General features: G+C 43.2%; 2 protein-coding genes across 11 annotated transcripts in view; both read right to left on the reverse strand.

Moving 5' to 3' along the window:
• BAALC (BAALC binder of MAP3K1 and KLF4) overlaps nucleotides 1–20,423 on the reverse strand; it is a 1,274,875-nt gene that overhangs the window by 768,666 nt on the left and 485,786 nt on the right. The window lies entirely within an intron of this gene.
• LOC126960890 (circumsporozoite protein-like) overlaps nucleotides 1–20,423 on the reverse strand; it is a 109,737-nt gene that overhangs the window by 34,818 nt on the left and 54,496 nt on the right. The window contains exon 4 of the mRNA XM_050800711.1: nucleotides 18,273–18,455. The gene's annotated coding sequence lies outside the window, so the exon portion shown is untranslated. The remainder of the gene's footprint in view (nucleotides 1–18,272; nucleotides 18,456–20,423) is intronic.

Genomic DNA, 20,423 nt, shown 5'->3' on the forward strand with positions numbered 1-20,423 from the left:
GAGCAGAGACCTAGAGCCTGTTTGCTAAGCTCAGCCACTGGATTACTGAAGTCAGGTCCTGCTCAGCTTCAAGAATGCCAAGCTGGAGCCACACACCAGGGTTGAGGCCAGCACCCCAGGCTGGGGTGAGGCCCTAGAAGTAGCTAGCAGGCTGGAGCCAGAGTACCTACACAGGTAAGGAGCACAGGCAGCCCGAACCAGATGCCCGGGCTGACGGGGCCCGCGGGAGGCATGTCACAGACAACAGGATTTGTTGGTCAAAGCCATGCTCTTAATCTCTGAAGTGTACCAGTTACAGGTACACTTTGGTTAGAAACCTTAAGAGCCTGGTGTGGTGGCTCATGCCTGTAATCCTAGCACTTTGGGAGGCCAAAGTGGGAGGATTGCTTAAGCCCAGGAGTTTGAGACAAGCCTGGGCATCATAGTGAGACACTGTCTCTACAAAACATCAAAAAATTAGCCTGGTATGGTGGTGCATGCCAGTAGTCCCAGTTACTCAGTAGGCTGAGGTGGGAGGATCGCTTGAGCACAGGAGGTCAAGGCTGCAGTAAACTGTGATTGTGCCACCGCACTACAGCCTGGGCAACTAAAAACAAAATTATCCTCTAAAAAAAATTACATTACATTTTTTAAAAAAAGAGTGTGGGACATATCAGTGGCTCAATAGGTGCTAGTCCCCATTCCTTCTCTTCCTGGTGGAGCTGATCTGCTGCTGACCCTCTTAAAATCAGGGTCCTCGGCTGGGTGTGGTGGCTCACACCTATAATCTCAGCACTTTGGGAGGCCAAGGTGGGTGGATCACCTGAGGTCAGGAGTTTGAGACCAGCCTGACCAACATGGAGAAAGCCCATCTCTACTAAAAATACAAAATTAGATGGGTGTGGTGGTGCATGCCTGTAATCCCAGCTACTCAGGAGGCTGAGGCAGGAGAATGGCTTGAATCCACGAGGTGGAGGTTGCAGTGAGCCGAGATTGTGCCATTCCACTCCAGCCCGGGCAACAAGAGCGAAACTCCATCTCAAAAAAAAAAAAAAAATCAGGGTCCTCATTTTAAAGATGAAGACCCATCTTTACAGGCGTACGCCTGAATGTAATCCCAGCTACCCAGGAGTGAGATGGAGCGAGACCCTGTCTCAAAACAAAACAAAACAAAACAAAACAAAAACAAACATTAAGAGCTGTTATTCAATTTTAATGTCTTTATTCCCTCCTCTTTCTATGGCTTAGCTGCTTTTTGGTTTCCTGTAACTGTTACACTTCAGGGATTAAAGTGTGGTTAAGGCTGGGCACGGTGGCTCATGCCTGTAATCCCAGCACTTTGGGAGGCTGAGGCAGGCAGATCACTTGAGGTCAGGAGTTTGAGACGAGGCTGGCCAACATGGCGACACATCTTCTCTACTAAAAATACAAAAATTAGCCGGGTGCAGTGGTGCGTGCCTGTAATCCCAGCTATGCGGGAGGCTGAGGCAGGAGAATCTCTTGAACCCAGGAGGCGGAGGTTGCAGTGAGCCGAGATCACACTATTGCACTCCAGCCTGGGTAGCAAGAGTGAAACTTGGTCTCAAAAAAAAAAAAAGAAGAAAAGAAAAAAGAAAAAAAAAGTGTGGTTCAGTCCATAGTTGTTTTTGCCCCAGTAAGAGACTGCTGTTGAAAACCGATTGGCCCCTTAGGGTTTATAGCCCTACCCTTATGCCTCTCCATAACTACCACATATTGAGTGTTTCCTATGTGCGTGCCAGCCCACTGTAACTCCTCACCACACACCATGAGGGAAGAAGCACTAGCTTCATGAGACAGAGGAGGGAACCAGGGCTCAGGTAAGGTAAGTTACTTGCTGCAGCCACACCATTTTGAAGGGACATATCTGGGTCTGAACCTCTACACTCTACCATTTTCCTTAGCTTGAATGAGCCAGGAGGATTTCACCAGAAAAGATACAGGTTGGGAATCTTAAATATCTGCCTCATTTCCCTGGAGGCAGCATGGAAAGTGGGTAGACATACAGAACTTCAACTCAGAGTGCCGGGGTGCGGGCTCTTTCTCTGCCAGTTACTATCTCTGAAACTCTGAACAAGTTAATGACATTTTCTGTTGGCTGCTTCTAATCTGTAAAATGGGATGATGAGATGATAATACTAATACTTCCCTCATAGGCTGCTGGAAAACTCCAATGAGATGATACATATCAAACACCTAGAGGTGTAGAATGTTTCAGCTGGGCATGGTAGCGCATGCCTGTAATCCCAACTACCCCAGGAGGCTGAGGCAGGAGGATTGCTCGAATTCAAGGCTTGAGTCTAAGACCAACCTGGGCAACAGAGTAAGACCCCATCTCTGAAAAATAGAGTGCGTGGCACATTGGAGGTTCTGTTGCTACTCATAGTCATTATTATGAGCATTATTTATCGTCTATCAACTGGCCACAGGATGTAACTCTGCCCTGCAGGCCCAGCCTCAGCTGATCCACCATGGGCACATCACTTAGGACTACTCATGCTGTGTACTGCACAACTCAGAGGTATCATCCATATAGACAGTGGTGTGAGTAGTGTTGCCTAGTGTGGTGCATAGGAGCCCTCATCACAAAACTTATCTGGTTTCCTGGAGTGGTTTCAACTTCTTTCCTCACTAGCTCATCACATGCCATGGTACTGCTGAAATAACAGCCCAGGGATAGCTCTTGGCTCAGCTTCACCTCCGAGGGTATATGTCTGCATGCTGGGTTTCCCTGGTGCCAGCTAGCACATGACCTCAGATGTCACCAAACCAGTGGTCAGCCCAGAGCTTGGTGCCAGTTCTCCAGAGAGCTGGAGAAGAAGATCAGGCTCTCAGTTCAGAATCGGTGACCAGCAGCCTTTCCTGGCTTGCATTCCAGAAAAGATTTTTGTGGCATTCTCAAGGAGAGCTACATTAAAAATCAGACTAAAATAAAACTTGCTATAAAGAATCCGTCATGGACTAGAAACACTGATCTCAAGTCCACCCTTCTGATGCAGCTGGGAGGTTCCCCTCAGCCCTAGTCATTCTAATAACCAGAGAGTGTTAAAAGGGCTGTTGATGTCTACCTATACTGGATCATCTAATGGAGGAGAAAAAGTAGATTGCAGGCTGGACATTGTGGCTCATGCCAGTAATCCTAGCACTTTGGGAAACTGAGGTGGGAAGATTGTGTAATGCCAGGAGTTCAAGACCAGCCTGGGCCAGGCACAGTGGTTCACGCCTATAATCCCAGCATTTTGGGAGGCCAATACAGGTGGATCACTTGAGGTCAGGAGTTCAAGACCAGCCTGGCCAACATGGTGAAACCCCATCTCTACTAAAAATACAAAACTTAGCTGAGTGTGGTGCCATGCACCTGTAATCCCAGGTACTCGGGAGGCCAAGGCAGGAGAATTGTTTGAACCCAGGAGGTGGAGGTTGCAATGAGCCGAGATTGCACCACTGTACTCCAGCCTGGGCAACAGAGCAAGACTCCATCTTAAAAAAAAAAAAAGAAAAAAGAAAAGAAAAGAGATCGGCTTAGAAAACAAAGTCAAAAGGAAGGAAAGAAGGAAGGAAAGGAGGGAGGAGAGAGAGAAAGAAAGAAAAGAGAGAAAGGCAGATTATAGAAAAGTATTGTGTGCTTAATTTCATTTATGTTAAGTGATAATAATGAATCAACATATCCCTAGATACATAAAGAGATGTTTGGAAGAATTATAATTATCTGTATAATAAGAACTCTATAAAAACTATATGTATCATTTTTATAGTCTAAAAACAAACTATTTTTTAAAAGCAGTTATATACCTATCTTTTGATACACGTATAACCTTAGGCAAGTTAGCTAACCTCTCTGTCCCTCAGTTTCCTCATTATAAAATGGAGATAACAATAGTTTCTACTTCATGAGACTGTGAGGATTAAATGTATTAATATATGTAAAGTACTTAGAACAGTGCTTAAAACATTGAAATGCTTAGTGCTATTTGTATTAGAGTTTTACAGGGAAATAGAATCAATAGAATATTGATAGGTGATAAATAGATATCTGACCATATATGTAACTGACAATTAGTTGGCTACTACAGCTAAAAGCCCAGGAGTAAAAATGACTCAGTGATGTAATTTTCCAGGAGATATATATGTATGTGGAGGGAGAAAGAGAGAGAGAGAGAGAGATTAATTACAGGAATTGGCTCACAGAATTATAGAATGAAGTCCCACAATCTGCCATCTGCAAGTTGGAGAACCAGGAAAACCAATCAGAAGGCTTGAGCCCAGGGATGGTTTAAGTATTGGTCTGAGTCCAAAGGCCTCAAAACCAGGAGGACTGAAATCCCAGATCAAACAGAGGGCATATTCACCCTTCCTCTGCCTTTTTATTCTATTCAGGTCCTCAATGAATTGGATGATGCTCACCCAATTCGGGAGGGCAGATCTTTACTCAGGCCACCAATTCAAATGCTAATCTCTTCTGGAAACACCCTCATAGACATGTTCAGAAATCATGGTTTTTGTTTGTTTGTTTGTTTTTGAGACAGAGTTTTGCTCTTGTTGCCCAGGCTGGAGTGCAATGGTGCGATCTCGGCTCACCACAACCTCTGCCTCCCAGGTTCAAGCGATTCTCCCGCCTCAACCTCCTGAGTAGCTGGGATTACAGGCATGCACCACCATGCCCGGCTAATTTTGTATTTTTAGTAGAGACGAGGTTTCTCCATGTTGGCCAGGCTTGTCTCAAACTCCCGACCTCAGGTGATCCACTTGCCTCGGCCTCCCAAAGTACTGGGATTACAGGCATGAGCCACAGCGCCCGATAGAAATCATGTTTTACTAGCAGTCTGGGTACTCCTCAGCCCAGTCAAGTTGACACATAAAATTAAACATCAACTATGATTGTGGTGATGATGATGGCTGTTGGTATTACTTTTATCATAACTCCACATCATGCAGTGATGTAGGCAGGAGGGAAATTCCTCAGAACAAAAAAGCCGAATTATTTTTGCAAGGCCATGAGATAGATTAGTGATAGTTGAAAAGAAAGACATCATAACTGCATTGATACCTTTCTACTGAGAGCCAACTGGTCTAATATATTAGTTAAACTGACAATTCATTGGCTACTATAGTGAGGTAACTTTCCAAGAGATAACTTTCCAGGAAATGCAGTGATTTTTAGATTGATGAATTTCAAAGAAATATATAAAGGTCATAACGAGATAAGAAATTCTATATGCATTGCCTTTACAATATATTGTAACATTAATAGTCTGTTGTCTCAGCAGAGACCCATAAATGAGAATCTGGGAGGCTGGGCACAGTGGGTCATACCTGGAATCCCAGCACTCTGGGAGGCTGAGGCAGGAGGATTGTTTTAGCCTAGGAGTTCAAGGCCAGCCTGGGCAACAGAACAAAACCCTGTCTCTAAAAAAATTCAAGATAAAAAAATTAGCCAGGTGCGGTGTAGTCCCAGCTACACAAGGGGCTAAAGCAGGAGGATCCTGAGCCCAGGAGTTCAAGGCTGCACTCCAGCCTGGGCAACAGAGTGAGACCCTAAAAAAGAAAGAAAGAAAAAAAAAAGCATCTGGGAGGGATGGGAGTGGGTGAGTGGGAATGGTGTTGCATATATCAAAGCCTTGGATTTTATTTGCAGCAGGGGTCTCTGCCTGGCATGTGTATGTTGTAAATGTATACAGTTCAGGACTCCATGCTCTCAAAATGGTTGTGCCCCAGGAGGCCAGTCCTGTTCGGGAAACACTTGCTCTGAGGCTCTCCCTACTTCAGTTCCAGGCTCGCCTGCCTGCTGGCAATGAAGGTGCCTAGACTTGAATTCCTGGTTCAGATTCCTTCATCTGATGACAACTAATAAAGGGTGTGGCAGCAAATGTAAGTCATCATTCAACCTGACTCGAACTAGGGAACCCAGGTGAAGAAACCAGTGTACATCCTTATCACCACCAAAGATAAGCCCCTGTACAAGGCTGTCTGCTCACTAAAGATGTAAAACAAGCAAAGATCCATCATCATTCCACTTAGAGAGGTTTAATGCTTTAGTGCTTAAAATTCCATAGTAAATGTAGGCACTTTTCCCTAGCAATGTCAAAGCTAAAAAGGGGAATTCTTGTCAGCAGCATAAACAGATTACGCTTATGAACCAAGCCACAAGAAAGGAGTTCATACTTCTTTCTGGTAGATGAATGTTTGTCACCCCATGTCACCCTATGGCAAAAGTATAACATTCAAAATCAACTGGTAGAAAAGAGACAAATACAGATTCTTCAAAGGGGCAAATAAAAACTATTTTCATATACATATATGAGTTCTTATAAAATAAAAACTAGCCAGGTGTGGTGGTACATACCTGTAGTCTCAGCACCTTGGGAGGCTACAGCTGAAGGATTGCTTGAGCCCAGGAGGTTGAGGCTGCAGTAAGCCATGTTTGTGCCACTACACTCTAGCCTGAGTGACACAGCAAGATCCTGTCTCTAAATAAATAAATAAATACTACATATCAATCTGTTTGAAGTAACATTCAGTTTAGTGAGCTACTGACATGTGCAGGCTCAATGTTGTGTTATTTTGTTTATTTACACCGTACTGAGAGTAGGAGCCTCATCTGACATGGACTATGGAAGAAAGCCCAAAGCCTCCACCCCTGTAACAATACAGAAGTCATTTTGACCTTGAAGGTTTTAGAGCAGGTATACCAATGACCACGTGGGTCAATAAAAGAAAAAATCTTTATTGATTTCAGCTGCACAGCTTCTTGGGCCGGCTTCCAAGATAAATAAGTTGCAAGATATTTGCTTGTCATTGTTTGTAGGCTACCAAGTAGCATCCCAAGAGATTGGAATGAGATGATCCTCTGAGAACTAAACTATAAAATCAAAAATAATGGGTTGGCCAGGCGCAGTGGCCTATAATCCCAGCAATTTGGGAGGCCAAGACAGGCGAATCACTTTAAGCCCAGAAGTTCAAGACCAGCCTGGCCAACATGGCAAAACCCCATCTCTACAAAAAATACAAAAACTAGCTGGGCATGATGGTGCATGCCTGTAGTCTCGTCTACTCTGGAGGCTGAGTGGGAAGAGTGCATGAGCTGGGGAGGTGGAGATTGCATTGAGCCAAGATCGCGCCACTGCACTCCAGCCGATGTGACAGAGTGAGACCCCTTCTCAAAAAACAAACAAAAACCCACAGTGGGTTAAAGTACAAACATGCAAAATCGCCTTTAAAGAGAGAGAATGACACCCAGGCAGGACTTGGCTACCTAGAAAAAGCCTGGAGGAAAACTGTGCAAAGCACAGCCAAGCACTGCCTAGGGGAGCAGAAATTTCAGCCAACAGCTTTTGAATCTTGACTGGTTTTTTGCCTAGAAAGGCCATTCCCAATGTGGGGCTAGAAATAGGAGATTGTCACCAAGGGAATATTAATGTTTAGATCCCATAGACAAGACCTTCCCTAATGTGAGCGGTGTGTATCACACTATGTGTGCCTGATACCATTACAGATTCAATTAATCTAGCAGGATGGTGGCAATCTGCTAACAAGTGTGTAACAACTCACTGCCAAAAAAAAAAAAAATTCAATTAATCTGACTTTTCTTGTTTTCATTCCCTGTTGATAAGCAATCTCCTGATTACTCTGGCTCCTCATGTCAGTGTCCCTGCAGAGAAATTCTGTATGGAGAATATGGACGCCATGTATTCCCATCTTCATAACAATTATCTTTGACATTGTAAATGAATTTAATTGTTATTCAGTTTATGATTTTGCTTCCCACGCAACTTGACTACAGGGAGAGAATGGGCTGCCTGTGGCCATGCAGGTATTTCAGTCTATGGCATCCATTATGTTTTGATTTTGTAGCTTAAGTCTCAGTGGGCACCCTCATTTTCTGGTTCTTAGAGACTTCTTTGCAGTCTCAAAGCATTGATGAAAGCAAATATGGGAAGTGCCTCTCATTAAATTAATGTATCGAGTTTTGCTTTTCTATCTAATCTCACATGCCTGGTGAGTATAACTGGCAAAACTAGGTTTCTTAGCCTATAAGACCAAAGACCACCCAGCGGACGATGGAAAATTGCTGAAGGTGACAGGTGCCGCCTGAGGCCCCCTGAGAACCAGTCTGCCTGCCTTCCCTGGAGAGGCACACCCCCTTGTCTCCGGGTGGACAGTGCATGCCCCTCTTCATTTTCTACCCAAGTCACAGACCATGAGTGAGCTTACTGGTCTTAGGGGCTTATTTGGGGCAAACTAGGAAAATATTATGGGATATCTGCTCAAAACAGTGAACCTGCGGCCGGATGCAGTGACTCACACCTATAATCTCAGCACTTTGGGAGGCTGAGGTGAGCAGATCACTTGAGGTCAGGAGTTTGAGACCAGCCTGGCCAACATGGTGAAACCCCATCTCTACCAAAAACAAAAAATTAGCCAGGCATGGTGGCAGGTCCCTGTAATCCCAGCTACTCAGGCAGTGAGGCAAGAGAATCGCTTGAACCCAGGAGGTAGAGGTCGCAGTGAGCCAAGATCATGCCAATGCACTCCAGCCTGGGCGACAGAGTGAGACTCAGTCTCAAAACAAAAACAAAAACAAAGCAAAACAAAAACAGTGAACTTGGCTTTTGAATAGTTGACCTGAAGTTGTTCTTTTGGGTCATAAAAATGCCTGTTATGGCTACTCCTATATGGTAACAAACCTTCATGTGTAGTGTGCATAGAAAACAATGCTTATCTTTTCATTCTTTCACACTAGAAAGTTCTGCATCTAGCTGAGCCAGAATAAGAAAGATAACATTATGCTCTAAGTCTAAGCTAAAGGAGGGGAGGCCAAAACAAAACCATTTTTTGCTGACTAGATATTATTAACAAATTCTGAAGAGAACCCCCCCGCCTCTCAAGGTGGGTTATGGTGTTAGTGCTTATGAGAATAACTCGTCAGGGCTCATGCAACTTAACTTGGACCTAATTGAGTCACGGCCCAAGAAAAAGCTTTTAAGACCACCACTTTATGTGTGTATGGAGTGGCTTATAGTTAAATAGTTATACCTAAGACCTCTGGTTCCTCATATTAAGTACTGACCTGAAAACCCCAGACTTCGATTTTTTTATAAATCTAAGTAAAACCTGGCTGCCTTTTGCATGGAACATCTAATAAATTAATACATCTGTAATCAGATAAGGACTTTCCTGGGTTTTTTGTTTTGTTTTGTTGCTGTTGTTGTTTTATTTGTTGTTGTTGCCGTTTTTGAGACAGGGTCTCCCTCTGTCACCTAAGCTGGAGTGCAGTGGCACCATCTTGGCTCACTGCAACCTCTGTCTCCCGGGCTTAAGCCATCCTCCCACCTCAGCCTCCTGAGTAGCTGGGACTACAGGCACATACCACCAAGTCTGGCTAATTTTGTTCATTTTTTGTTGAGACAAGGTCTCTGTATGTTGCCCAGGCTGGTCTCAAACTCTTGGGCTCAAGGGATCTTCCTGCCTCCGCTTCCTAAAATGCTGGGATTATAGGTGTGAGCAATTGGGCTGGTCCAAGTTTTCAGGGTTTTTTTTTTTGTTTTTTTTTTTTAATTCTTTTTTTGAGGTGGAGTCTCCTTCTGTCACCCAAGCTGGAGTTCAATGGTGCGATCTCGGCTCACTGCAACCTCTGCCTCCCAGATTCAAGCGATTCTCCTGACTCAGTCTCCCAAGTAGCTGGGACGACAGGCGTGCAGCACCACGGCTGGCTAATTTTTGTATTTTTAGTAGAGACGGGGTTTCACCATGTTGGCCAGGCTGGTCTCAAATTCCTGACCTCAGGTGATCCACCCACCTTGGCCTCCCACAGTGCTGGGATTACAGGTTTGATCCACTGCACCCGGCCTCAAATTTTCAGGTGTTTTTTGGTTTGTTTTTTCTTTTTTGTTTGAGACGGAGTTTCACCCTTGTAGCCCAGGCTGGAGTGCAATGGTGTAATCTCGGCTCCCCGCAACCTCTCCTCCTGATTTCAAGTGATTCTTCTGCCTCAGCCTTCCGAGTATCTGGGATTACAGGCATGCACCACCATACCTGGCTAATTTTGTATTTTTAGTAGAGATGGGGTTTCTCCATGTTGGCCAGGCTGGTCTCGAACTCCCGACCTCAGGTGATCCGCCTGCCTTGGTCTCCCAAAGTGCTGGGATTACAGGCGTGAGCCACTGTGCTTAATTAAATTTATGTTTTGGGCCAGGAGTGGTGGCTCAAGCCTGTAATCCTAGCACTTTGAGAGGCCAAGAAGAGCCGATTACCTGAGATTGGAGATCAAGACGAGCCTGGCCAACATGGAGAAATCTCATCTCTGCTAAAAATACAAAAATTAGCTGGGTGTGGCGGCATGTGCCTGTAGTCCCAGCTACTCCGGACGCTAAGAGAGGAGAATCACCTGAACCTGGCAGGCGGAGGTTGCGGTAAGCCGAGATCGTGCCACTGCACTCCAGCCTGGGTGATAGAGACTCCGTCTAAAAAGAAAAAAAAAATATGTTTTGGGCTGGACACAGTGACTCATGCCTATAATCCTAGCACTTTGGGAGGCCGAGGAGGGTGGATCACCTGAGGTCAGAAGTTCAAGACCAGCCTGGCCAACATGGTGAAACCTGGTCTCTACTAAAAATACAAAAATTAGCCAGGCGTGATGGCGTGCAGCTGTATTCCCAGCTACTCGGGAGGTTGAGGAAGGAGAATCACTTGAACCCAGGAGGCAGAGGTTGCAGTGAGCTGAGATCACCCCACTACACTCTAGCCTGGGTGACAGAGCAAGACTCCATCTCAAAAAAAGTAAAAAATATATAAATAAATAATTTTGTTTTGGGATAACTGTAGACTCATATGCAATTAAAAGAAATATATTCTCAGGCCAGGTGCGGTGGCTCATGCCTATAATCCCAACACTTTGGGAGGTGAGGCAGGCAGATGGCTTGAGCTCAGAAGTCTGAGACCAGCCTGGGCAACATGGCGAAACCCTGTCTCTACAAAAAATACAAAACTAAGCTGAAAGAAAATTAAAAACAAAAAAGTAAGCCGGATGTGGTGGCGCATACCTGTAATTCCAAGTACTCCTGAGGTTGAGGTAGGAGAATCATTTGAGCCCAGAAGTGGGGAGGCTGTAGTGAGCCAAGACTGCACCAGCACCACTGCACTCCAGGCTGGGCAACCCAGCGAGACCCTGACTCAAAAAAAAAAAAAAAAAAAAAAGAAAGAAAGAAATAGATGCTCAGGTCTTTCCTGGGTGTGGAAAAAAGGAAGGAGGGAAGGAAGGGAAGGAAGGATAGAGAAATCCTGTGTATCTTTTATCCAGTTTCCCTCAGTGGTAACATGTTGCAAAACTGGATCACAACCAGGATATTGACATTGATACAGTCAAGATACAGAACATTTCCATCACAAGGATTATCATGAAGCCCTTTCATAGCCATGGGCCTTTCTTCCTATCATTCTGTAATCCCTGGCAACCACTAATCTATTCTCCGTTTCTATAACTTTGTCATTTCAAGAGTATACCAGAAATGGTGGCTCACTGCTGTAATCCCAGCACTTTGGGAGGCCGAGGTGGGTGGATCACTTGAGGCCAGGAGTTCGAGACCAGCCTGGCCAACACGGCAAAACCTTGTCTCTACTAAAAATACAAAAATTAGCCCGGCGTGGTGGTGTACCTGTCGTCCCAGCTACTTGGTGGCTGAAGCACACACAAGACTCGCTTGAACCCTGGAGGCGAAGGTTGCAGTGAGCTGAGAGGCCACTGTACTCCAGCCTGGGTGACAGCAAGACGCCATTTTGGGGGAAAAAAAAAAAAAGGCCAGGCACGGTGGCTCACACCTGTAATCCCAGCACTTTGGGAGGCTGAAGTGGGAGGATCACCTGAGATTGGGAGTTGGGAGTTCAAGACCAGCCTGCCAAGGCAGGCTAAGGCAGGAGAATTGCCTGAACCCAGGAGGCGGAGGTTGTGGTGAGCCGAGATCATGCCATTGTACTCCAGCCTGGACGATAAAAGTGAAATTCCATGTCAAAAGAAAAAAAAAAAAAAAAATGTGGGGGGAATGCTATCTAAATGGAATTATATAGTATGTAACCTTTGTGGATTGACTTTTTTCACTCAGCATAATCCTCTAGAGCTTCACACACATCATCAATATGTGTATCAGTAGTTGGCTTCCTTTTATTGCTGAGTAGTATTCCATGGTACAGATGTACCAAAGTTTAATCATTCATCTATAGAAGGACATCTAGGTTGTTTCCAATTTTTAGCAGTAATGAACAAAGCTTCTATAAATATTTATGTATAGTTAGTTTTCTGTCAACATAAATTTCCATTTCTCTGAGTTAAATGCCCACAAGTGCAATTGCTACATCACGTGGTAGCTGCATGGTTGGTTGTTTGTTTGTTTGTTTGTTTTAACTGCCAAACTGCTGGCTTGGTGGCATACATAGTCCCAGTTACTCTGGAGGGTGAAGCAAGAGGATCGCTTGAGCCCCAAAATTCTAGATTTCCTTCTTGGCACTGCTTTAGCTGTGTCCCACAAATTTTGATAGGCTGCCATTTTATTTTCATTCAGTTCAACGCATTTTTCATTCCCCTTGAGACTTCCTCATAGATTACTTCAAAGTGTGTTGTTTATTTTTCAAGTGTTTGTAGTTGTACTCATCATCTTTCTTTTATTGATTTCTAATTTGATTCCACTGGTCAGAGAACACACTTTATGTTTTCAATGATTTAAAATTTTCTGAAGTTTGTTTCATGGCCCAGGATGTAATCTATCTTGGTATGTGTCCCATGGGTACTTGAAAAGAATGTGTGTTCTGCTGCTGTTAGGTGGCGTGCTCTATAAAGTTTAATTAGAATCTGTTGGTTGATGATGATGTTAAGCCTTCTTACAATCTTCTGATTTTCTGTCCACTCGTTCTAAGCAATTATTGAGAGAGAGGTGTAGAAAATTCCAGCCATAATTGTAGATTTGTCTGTTTCTCTTTTCAGTTGTGTTAGGCTGTTTTTGCATTGCTATAAGGAGTATCTGAGACTGGGTAATTTATAAAGAAAAGAAGTTTAGTTGGCTCATAATTCTGTAGGCTGTATAGGAAGCATGCTGCCAACATCTGCCTCTGGTGAGGGCTTCAGGAGGCTTACAGTCATGGTAGAAGGCCAAGAGGGAGCAGGCATATCACATGGTGAGAGACGAAGCAGGAGAGAGAGATGGGGAGGAAGGTGCCACACACTTTTAAACACCAGATCTTGCATGAACTCAGAGCGAGAACTCACTCATCACCAAGGGGATGCTGCTAAGCTATTCATGAGGAATCCTACCCTATGATCAAACACCTCCCACCAGGTCCCACCTCCAACAATGGGGATTAAATATGAACATGAGATTTGTAAGGAACAAACATTCAAAGCGTAGCACAGTTCTATTAGTTTTTGCCTCATATATTTTTGCAGCTCAGTTGTTTGGTGCATACACACTGCTGTGTGTTACTGGAGGATTAAATCTTTTATTATATAATGTCCTTCTATGTCCCTAGTAATTTTCTTTTCTCTAAAGTCTACTTTATCTAATATTAATATAGCCATTTCTGCTTTCCTTTGATTAATCTTTTTGATATTTCATCCTTTTACTTTCCACCTGCCTGTGTTGTTATATTTGAAGAGAGGTTCTTGTATACAGCATATAGTTGGGTCATGTTTTTGTTCTTTTATTTTTATTATTTATTTATTTTTGAGATGGAGTCTCACCCTGTTGCCCAGGCTGGAGTACAGTGACGTAATCTCAGTTCACTGCAACCTCCGCCTCCTGGGTTCAGCCGATTCTCCTGCCTCAGCCTCCTGAGTAGCTGGGACTACAGGCATGCACTATCATGCCTGGCTAATTTTTGTATTTTTAGTAGAGATCATGTTGGCAAGGCTGATCTTGAACTCTTGACGTCAAGCAATCCACCTACCTCTGCCTCCCAAAGTGCTGGGATTACAGGCATGAGCCATCATACCCGGCCTAAGTTTGCCATTTTACTTTTTGTTTTCTGTTTGTTCTTTCTGGTTTTTTAAAATTTATTTCTCTGTTTTCCTTTTCCTACTTTCTTGTGCGTTACTTATTACTAGAATTCCATTTTGATTTATCTTGTTTGTTTGTTTTAGAAAAGAGGTCTCACTCTGTCACCCAGACTAGAGTGCAGTGGTGTGATCATGGCTTACTGTAACCTTCAACTTCTCTCATTTGGCTCTGGTGATCCTCCTGCCTCAGCCTCCGGAATAGCTGGGACTACAAGTGCAAACCACCAAACCGAGCTAATTTTTTTTTTTTTTTTTTTTAGATATGGAGTCTCACTGTGTTGCCCAGGCTTGTCTCAAGCTCCTGGCCTCAGGTGATCCTCTCACCCTGGCCTCTCAAAGTGCTGGGATCACAGGCATGAGCCACCACATCCAGCCTATTTCCAGTGTTTTCTAGTCTATCTCTTTGCAAATCTTTTTTCAGCGGTTGCTCTTTATTATATATACATAACTTCTTACAGTTTTCATTTTGCCAGTTTGAATGAAGGGTAGAAACTTTACCTCCTTTTATGCTCCTTTACTTTTCCCTATTTCTAATATAATTGTCTTAAGTTTTTCCTGTACATACATTTAGAACCTCATCAAACAGTGTTATAATTTCTGCTTCAACCATCAAACACAATTTAGGAAAGGAAAGTCTATTATATTTACCCATATTTTTGATTACCATGTGTTTTCTTCTTCCCAGATATTCTAAGATTACTTCTTTTATCGTTTTCTTTTTTTTTTCAAGAACTCCCTTTCCTTATTTAAAACATGTCTGTTGATGACACGGTTTTAGTTTTCCTTTATTTGAGGATGCCTTGACTTCCCCTTGTTTCCTGAAGGATATTTTCACTGTGTACAAGATTCTTGGTTGGCAGTTCTTTTCTTTCAGCACTAGAAAAATGTTGTGCCACTTCCTTCCAGCATCTATGGTTTCTGATGAAAAATCCACTGTCATTAACATTGATTTCTTTCCCTCTGTAAGTGAGATGTTGTTCTTTTCTTGCTGCTTTCAAGATTTTTTTCTTCATCTTCAGTTTTTAGAAATTTGATTATGAAGAGTGTTGGCCTGGATTTTTTGTTGTTGTTGTTTTATTCTGTTTGGGTTTTACTCATCTTCTGGAATCTGTAGCTTATGTCTTCTGCCAAACTTGGAAAGTTTTCACCATTATTTCTTCCAATACTTTTCAGCATTGCCCTCTTTCTTTGCTTCTTCTTCCAGGAATTCAGTGACACAAATATTAGCCCTTTCGTTATAGTCCCACAAGGCCTTGCAATTCTGTTCATTTTTTTTAAAGTCTGTTATCTCTCTGTTCAGATTGGGTAATGTCTATCATTCCATCTTCAAGTTTACTGATTTGTTCCTCTGTGCCTTCTATTTTGCTGATGAGCTCATTCATTGAGTTTACAATTTCTGTTATTGTATTTTTCACATCTAAAGTTTTAATTTGGTTCTACTTTATACCTTCCACTTCTTTGCTGAGGCTTCCTATTTCTTTGCTGAGTGCTTTTGTTTGCTTATTTGTTTGTTTCAAGCTTGTTCTTAATTGCTCATTGAGGTATTTTTATAATGGCTACTTTAAAATCCTTGCAAGGTCATTCTAACATCTCTGTCATCTTGGTGTTGGCATCCACTGATTTTTTTTTCCATTCAATTTGAGATCTTCATGGTTTTGGTATCATTCATAATGAACGATTTTTTATTTAAACTTGGAATTTGGGGGAGTTATGAGACTTTGGATCTTATCAATACCTTCTGTTTCTAGTGGCTTTCTGTGACATTATTCTGGCAAGGGAAGAAGGAGTGCTGCCTCGTTACTGCTAAATGGAGGTAGAAATCCAGGTCTCTCAGTCGGCTCTGTTTATATCTGATAGAGGAAACGGTGCTTATTATTATTGCTAGGTGGGAATGAGAGTTCCAGCCTTCCAATAGGCTTGCACTGATACTTTCCTGGCTGGTAGAGGTAGGGATACCTGGGTACTACACTACGTGTGGCCACTGAGGCCACAAGGTGCAGAGTGACCTTGTTATTGCTAGGCAATGGTGAAAGTCCTGATCCTCCGCTAGGGCTCTTCTGCCACCACTCCAGTGGAAAGGCTGTTGGGGGGGGGGGTCATTACTGTGAGTTAGAGGTAGAAGTCCAGGACCCTCACGTGGTCTCCATCGATTCCATAAAGTGGGGTTGTGGGGGTGGGGGTCATTATCTCCTATTAGGGATGAAATTCTTGGCCCTCTATTCTGCCGTCTCTCATGCCACCCTGGCAGTAGGTTCTACATATGCATTTTACATTCACAGTTTACATTACAGCCTCATGAGATGGGACATCTAGCCTCCTACTCAACATTTGGTAGCATTTGCAGGGGTGAGGACCAGAGTCAAAAGGAAAACCCAGGGATTCACCACCATGCTGTTCCCTGGGACTCAATGTCCTTAGTTGATCTGTTTTCTTCTCTCCATCTCTCCAGGTTTCTTATGTTTGTTTTTATATAATTTTCAGGGTTTTTAGTTATACTCAGTGGGAAAACTGGGAGAAATATGTGTATTTCATCTTCCCAGAACCAGATGTCCGTAGTTGGCCATCTTGAAAAACAGACAAAACCCATACTCTGGGGCAAACCAGAGAGAACCATCCAAGGTTGCTAAGCATTTGAGCTGACTCTTCCGGGTGTTACTCTTGGTAATTCTGGGGGCCAGGAATCTCCTGCAGCCATTTATTTGGTCTGATGTTTTTTATTTAATTTAATTAATTTATTTATTTATTTGAGATGAAGTCTCGCTCTGTCACCCAAGCTGGCGTGCAGTGGCATGATCATGGCTCACTGTAACCTCCGCCTCCCAGGTTCAAGCGATTCTCCTGCCTTGGCCTCCCAAGTAGCTGAGATTACAGGCATGCAATACCACGCCTGGCTAATTTTTGTATTTTAGTAGAGACAGGGTTTCACCATGTTGGCCAGGCTGGTCTTGAACTCCTGACCTCAAGGGATCCACCTGCATTGGCCTCCCAAAGTGCTGGGATTACAGGCGTGAGCCACCACGCCTGGCTGCTTGATGTTTTTTAAGTCAACTATTTAAAATAAGGGATAATTACCAGTTTCCAGTCAGAGGAAGATCTGAGTGGTCGCTGTTGTTTTGAACAGTGCGGGTCGCCCATGTCTCAAGCAGGAGCTTTGTCTCCACGACTTTAGTTGCCAAGTTTTATGTCTATCCCCAGAATCTACACTCATCACTATTGCTAGCAGCCAAATTCACATCCACCAACTGGGATTTATAATTCCTACTTTTCTTAGGTGCTGGGAAATGTATAATTAACTTTAATTTTGATGGTATTTTAGTCACATCCTCAAGCTTTGTCCATACAGATATTTGGAGAATGTCTACCAGGTTTGCCAGGACATTTTACGGGTAGAACTGATTTTTGATTCTCAACAATGGCTACGTGGTGAGAGAAGAAGTCAGAGTTTAAGGAGATCTCAGCCAGCAAAAGGTCAGCAATCGAAATACCTGACCTCCTCATTCCAATCACATGTGCATTCAGACTTAGAAAGACAAAGAAAAGAAGCGAAGAGAAAGAGAAAAGATTACTTGATCCAGAATATTCATTGTAAAGATGGAGGCCTTTGTCATTTAGGATTCCACTCAGCTGCAAGTGACAGGAAGATCACAGTGACAGTGGCTTAAACAGGATGGCTTAAACAGGATAGTAATTCATTTCTCTATTACATAAAAATCTGGAAGGGCAGTCCAGAACTGGAATGGGAGCTCTGGATTCATCGGGGACCCAGACCCCTTCCAAATTTCTTGCTTTTAGCCTCCCAAGTAGCTGGGATCACAGACATGTGTCACCATGCCCAGCTAAATTTTTTTTAATTTTTAGTAGAGATGGGGTTTCACCATGTGCCCAGGCTGGTTTCGAACTCCTGAACTCAGGTGATCCACCCACCTTGGCCTCCCAAAGTGCTGGGATTACAGGAGTGAGTCACTGCACCTGGCCTTTTTTTTTTTTTTTTTTTTTTTTTTTTTTTTTTTTTTTTTTAATTTTTAAAATTATTTTGTAGAAATAGGCTCTCACTATATTGCCCAGGCTGGTTTTGAACTCCTGGCCTGAAGCAATCCTCCCACTTTGGCCTCCCAAAATGCTGGGATTACAGGCATGAGCCACTGTGCTTGGCCTGGAGGCAAATAATTTCTGTCTCAGAGATTAACAATAATAAGAATTCATAATGAAGTCTATGGGTGACCAACCCCTGATTTACCTTCACATGCTGCCGTTAACAAGGACATTGAGGATTTTTCCATTTGATGACTGTATCTGTCTATAAGAGTAGAGCCCATAAGGATGGCTTTTCTTCTCTAGCGGCTTCAAGTGTGTGATCAGAATCACCGACAGGCTTTGGGTTCAGTTCAGGCTACATCAGCGATTAACTCGGCCATGGAGTCTGTGGGATAAATACAGAATAAATATCATGGCAAAGAGACCACAATTCCAGAAAAATAGCATGCCCTTGGCAGGAGAAATATAAATGTTAAAGCAAATCACAGGCAATCTGCCAGGGAGCCAGATCTAAACTGTAGGAAGCTCCAGTCTCCTTGAATTTAGCAGAGATTTGAGTGACTAATCCACCCTTCTTATAATTTCCCTCCAAAATTGGAAAAATAAATCCATGAATACAGGATGATTTATTTTAAATCTAAGTCAGGGCCAGGCACAGTGGCTCAATCCTGTTATCCCAGCACTTTGGGAGGCCAAGGCAGGCTGATCACTTGAGGTCAGGAGTTTGAGACCAGCCTGGCCAACATAGTGAAACCCTGTCTCTACTAAAAATACAAATAATTATACAGGGATGGTGGTACACACCTGTGATCCCAGCTACTCAGGAGGCTGAGGCACAAGAATCACTTGAACCCGAGAGGTGGAGGTTACAGTGAGCCAAGATAGCACCACTGCACTCCAGCCTGGGTGACAGAGCAAGACTCTGTCTCAAAAAAAAAAAAAAAAAAAAAAAAAAAAAAAAAAAAAAAAAAAGTCTGGGTCAGTTGTAAGCATACAATGTGATAACCCACCTGAAAAAAACAACATTAAAAGGTTCAGAATTTTCAAATACCCACTTGCCATGGCACCAGGGACTAAGAACTAAGTAGCTGTCTCCTAAGTTTACCAAAATAAAAAATTGTCTGCTGAGGCTTCTCTGCTTTAAAATAAAAGTTTACTCCAGCCTGGGCAATCTAGCAAGACCCCATCGCTAAAAAAGATTTTAAAAATATTATCCAGGTGTGGTGGCACACACCTGTAAAGCCAGCTACTCCAGAGGCTGAGGCCGAAGGGTCTCTTGAGCCCAGGAGTTTGAGGTTGCAGTAAGCTATGATTGCACCACTGAACTTCAGCCTGGGCAAAAGAGCAAGAACCTGTCTCAAAATAAAATAAAGTAAAAGTTTACCAGTTCGCAACCTCTCACTTCTCTAGGCTCAGCAATCTGCAGCTGCTCAGGAACACAGCTAAGAAAAAAAAACTGAACCACACATGTCTATGAGAAAATCATTTTATTGCATGCCACTTTACTGCACTTCTCACGAGTAGCTGGGATTACAGGTGCACACCACGTCGCCTGGCTAATGTTTGTTCATGTTTTGTAGAGACGGGATTTCACCATGTTGGCCAGACTAGTCTCGAACTCCTGACGTCTGGTGATCTGCCCACCTTAGCCTCCCAACCTGCTTTAAGCACGTCTATCAGCGCCATTTGTCCAACAAGAAGTGCTCACTTCATGTCTGTGTCACATTTTGGCAATTCTCATATTTCAGATTTTCTCATTATTATATCTGTTATGGTGATTTGGGATCAGTGATCTTTAATGTTACAATTGTATTAGGTTGGTGCAAAAGTAATTGCAGTTTTTGACATTAAAAGTAATAGCAAGAACTGCAATTATTTTTTCACCAACCTAAATAATTGTTTTGGGGCACTACAAACTGTGCCCATATAAGATGAAAAACTTAATAACATGTGTGTTCTGACTGCTCCACTGACCTGCCATTCCCCACCTCTGTCTTTTTTCTTAGGCTTCCCTATTCACTGAGACAAAGCAATATTGAAATTAGGTCAATGAATAATCCTACAATGGCCTGTAAGTGTTGAAGTAAAAGGAAGAATTGCATATCTCTCATTTTAAATCAAAAGCTGGAAATGATTAGGCTTAGTGAAGAAGCCACGTTGAAAGCCGAGGTAGGATGAAAGCCGAGTCTCTTATACCAAACAGTTGACCAAGTTGTGAATGCACAGGCAAAGTTCTTGAAGGAAATTAAAAGTGCTACTCCAGTGAACACATGAGTGGCATGAAAACTAAACAGACTTATTGCTGATATGGAGAAAGAGTGGTCTGAATGGAAGAACAAATCCAGGCCGGGTG

The sequence above is a fragment of the Macaca thibetana genome, chromosome 8 (genome assembly GCF_024542745.1).
Source record: "Macaca thibetana thibetana isolate TM-01 chromosome 8, ASM2454274v1, whole genome shotgun sequence".
In the NCBI taxonomy this organism is placed as follows: domain Eukaryota; kingdom Metazoa; phylum Chordata; class Mammalia; order Primates; family Cercopithecidae; genus Macaca; species Macaca thibetana.